The sequence below is a fragment of the Otolemur garnettii genome, unplaced genomic scaffold, assembly GCF_000181295.1.
Source record: "Otolemur garnettii isolate 467f Iridium unplaced genomic scaffold, OtoGar3 scaffold00043, whole genome shotgun sequence".
Classification (NCBI taxonomy): domain Eukaryota; kingdom Metazoa; phylum Chordata; class Mammalia; order Primates; family Galagidae; genus Otolemur; species Otolemur garnettii.
Window position 1 is genome coordinate 11,044,673 of NW_003852438.1, and position 3,723 is coordinate 11,048,395.

Consider the following 3,723-nt stretch of genomic DNA (forward strand, 5'->3'; position numbering starts at 1 on the left):
CTCTGTCTCAAAAAACAAAAAAACCCCAAAATGATGTGGTACTAGAATATTGATGAAGGATGTGAGTTTAGTTATAGATGTCTTTTGATGTGTATGTTTAAGAAAATACACAGGCTCGGCACCTGTGGCTCAAGTGGCTAAAGCGCCAGCCATATACACCTAAGGTGGTGGGTTCGAATCCAGCCCAGCCTGCCAAACAACAATGATGGCTGCAACCAAAAAATGGCCCAGGCTTGAGCCCGGGAGTTGGAGGTTGCTGTGAGCTGTGATGCCATAGCACTCTACCCAGGGGGACAGCTTGAGGCTCTGTCTCCAAAAAAAAATACACAGACGGGAGGCGCCAATGGCTCAAAGGAGTAGGGCACTGGCCCCATATACCAGAGGTGGTGGGTTCAAACCGGCCCCAGCCAAAAACTGCAAAAAAAAAAAAGAGAAAATACACAGATTTTTAAATTTTGTTTTATGAAGCCCCCAGCTCACATACCTTATGTCCTTGTTAGCTATTTTATGCTGCCTTTCTCTCACCTAAATTGTTCTTTTTCTCTTTTCCAGACAGCTGAGCCTGCTTGCTTTGCTATTTTACAGTAATTTTATGGATTTCTTTTTTTGAATGAAATTTCATGTGGAATTTTGAGGAGCTGGGCAAGGAACAAGGCATACAGGAGCATGCAGAGGAAGTGGCTCTTCTTTCCTCTGCCCTGCCATATCCTGAGCAAAAAAACTAGACCTTGTCTTCAGGAAGCAGAGATGTGACCGAGGCTCATTAAAGAGCCAATCCCACAGCCCTTGGAAGCCACTCTTGAGCCCGATTTGGTTGAAGCCTAGGTCTTCCCTGGCGAGTTCCAGAATGGTGGATTTACTGACTTCTGACTAACTTTTCTCCCTGCCAAGGCCAACACCATCTGAGGAAATGTCTTTTCCAGCTACAGCCTTTTGGGAATATCTGCTTTCCTGCCTCCTGGATCTTCTTCTCTGCCTTGTGTCACAGCCCCTCTCCCCCCCTGTTGCACGTGGCTGTGCTCAGAGCTTTTGCAGCTGTGACCTCACTGAATCCACATGGGCTTTTTTCCCTACTGTGGAGGATCCATTGCTTTACCTATAAACCAGTGGTTCTCGGGCAGAGGTGGTTTTATCCCCAGAGACCGTTGGCACCATCTGGAAACATTTTTGATTTCTGTGCCTGGGGGCAGTGGAGTGTGCACTGCTGGCATCTTATGGGCCAGAAGCCAGGGGTGCTGCTGAGCACGTGCAGGGCACAGCACAGTCTGCGGTACCTAGCAAAAAATTAGCTGGCTCCAAATGTCAGTATTGCCAAGACTGAGAAAGCGTGATGTAGATAGTGCTGTTCCTGCCTCCCTGGGTAGGGTTAATTCCCACCCCAACCCTGGACACACAGTGCCTTTTGAAACCAATTCAACTGGCTGGGAGGGACTTAACCGGGATCCTTGAATTCTTCTGAGGCTGTGACCTTTGATACCTCTGCATACAGCAGGAGCTGTCCTCGAAAGGCTGGTGGCTGCTATGTACATGACAGATACACACATACGCGGAAGGACCGAGGTGGGACTGTTCTCTGTGTGTGCTGTGTAAGGCAGGAAAGGACAAAGCTCTCTTAATTGTCCAGAGTGACCTGATGTGTCCTGGTATGTTTGGGTCCCTTCCCTGGGGAACCAGGATATCAGAAATAATTTTCCTTCTTGTGGAAGGACAACAGGGAGCTAGGATAGAAAAGGGCAGTAAGTTCTAACTCATTATTTATGAGGTCAGGAATCCTTTTAAAAAGCCTGTGTCTCATTCTTTACCTATTCCCTTCTGCAAGACCTGACTGTGTGCACAGGGAGATAGATGGAAAAAAGCCTTTGCCCATCTTCTAGGAGATAGATCCTGCTCCCATCTCCTCCCAGCCATCCTCTAATGCACCGAAAGGAGAATTCTGCTCCCCTTCAAGATTAGGTGCCTCTTCTCCAGACAGTCAAAGATAGGAGAAACAGGTATCCATTAAGCTGGCTTTTGAGGGAAGAAGAGGGGGATAATAGGGGAAGGAACAACTGTAGCATCACGTTTGCACCTAGAGCCTGGGCCCCACTTTCCCTCCCTCCCCAGCCACTCCAGAATTGATAGTCCCAATGCTCCCTACTGAGATAAAGGCGTGGAGGGCAATGGGCAGGATATATCACAACTAAAGGACAAAATTGCCACTCCTTTCTCATTGGTGCTTCAGGAAGGGCTTCCCCACTGTCATGTGGCCCCAAGCCCAGTAACCTTGTAGAAGGGCTTGGCCAGACAGATGGCTTTTGTTTTTGAGTCTCCAGTCCTCCCTCAGTCAATGAAAGTAAGCCATAGCTGCTTTCTTGTCAGTGGACTTTGAGATAAAGAGAAAACAAATCTAGAATTCTATTCATTTGGTATGTCAGGAGTCATACTGGAGGTCTAATGCAATGACGTAACACAGCTGTTCATGTAGAAAACAGTCGTTGATGTTGCCGCCCCTCCTCAGAACTCTGCTGTTCCTCTTCTGTATTTAAAAACGAATTTAAATGGCTCTAATTCTTTTTTTTTTTGAGACAGAGCCTCAAGCTGTCCCCCTGGGTAGAGTGCTGTGACATCACAGCTCACAGCAACCTCCAACTCCTGGGCTCAAGCAAGTCTCCTGCCTCAGCCTCCCAAGTAGCTGGGACCACAGGCGCCCGCCACAACGCCTGGCTATTTTTTGGTTGCAGCCATCGTTGTTTGGTGGGCCCGGGCTGGATTCGAACCTGCCACCTTAGGTGTATGTGGCTGGGGCCTTAGCCGCTTGAGCCACAGGTGCTGAAGTTAATTTTTTATTTTATATTAAATTTTCAAGTTACCTTTGGGGGTTTTCCTCATGTGAATCTGCTTATTAGATTCCACTGGGTGTTTCTGGTGTGAGTGGAATGCAATGGAAGTGTGGAGTTATTACTGCTCCAAGGAATGGCCTTTTTGGTGCTTCCAGTTTACACGCATTTCCCCCCAACTGTTAGTTCATTTGTCACAGCGGGTGAGTGACTGGAGAAAGAGGGAAGTAATTTCTTCCATTAAATAGACTAATTCGTTAGGGTGGTAGCAGAGGAATTGTAGGGGAACCTTCCAGCTCACAGTCTAGGGCTGGAATGTTACACTGTGCCTCTTTGTTTTCTGAACCCTGTCTTCAGGGAGCCCAGAAGTGTCATTACCCCCACTCAGTATAGATGCTCATAAAACATTCTTGAAGTACTTTACTCCTTTGTTTTTGTTTCCAGTCAGATAGAACGTAGTGGGGTCCCTTCCTTAGATGATGTAATCCTTTTCTAGGCCCAAGGCTGCCCCTCAGGCTCTAAGATGATGCTCAGATCCTAGAGTGTTTAGACTTGTTTGAGGGTGTGGGTAGGTAGATTTAGGAACAATGATGGAAAGTTATTATTTTTAAAGTTTTCTAACCAAAGAATTTGAAAAGCTATCCAGCCTAGGAAGCCCAGTGGCTCTGAAGAGGCAATAGAGCTTGTCAGTAATAGATGGGGGTGGGAGGACATTATCACACTGAGGATGAAGACCAGTCCGTGCTGCTTCTCAGGCCACACCAGGCCACCTCAGTAGCATTCCATTCCTCTTCCTTTCCTAAATTGCCCACCAGCCTCTTTCACCTTCCCAGTGTCTCTCTCCACAGTGCTTAGTCCCTGCTCATCTAATATGTCAACCTGTTGGGGGCTGAGGCTTGCACATGGC

At 47.4% G+C, this 3,723-nt stretch overlaps 1 protein-coding gene across 2 annotated transcripts in view; it reads left to right on the top strand.

Moving 5' to 3' along the window:
* The window catches only part of RBMS2 (RNA binding motif single stranded interacting protein 2), a 57,190-nt gene extending 54,626 nt beyond the window's left edge, over positions 1-2,564 (top strand). The window contains exon 12 of one of the 2 annotated variants that reach the window (XM_023513694.1): positions 553-2,564. The gene's annotated coding sequence lies outside the window, so the exon portion shown is untranslated. The remainder of the gene's footprint in view (positions 1-552) is intronic. The other variant, XM_023513695.1, reaches the window with a different exon arrangement.
* Positions 2,565-3,723: the final 1,159 nt, after the last annotated feature.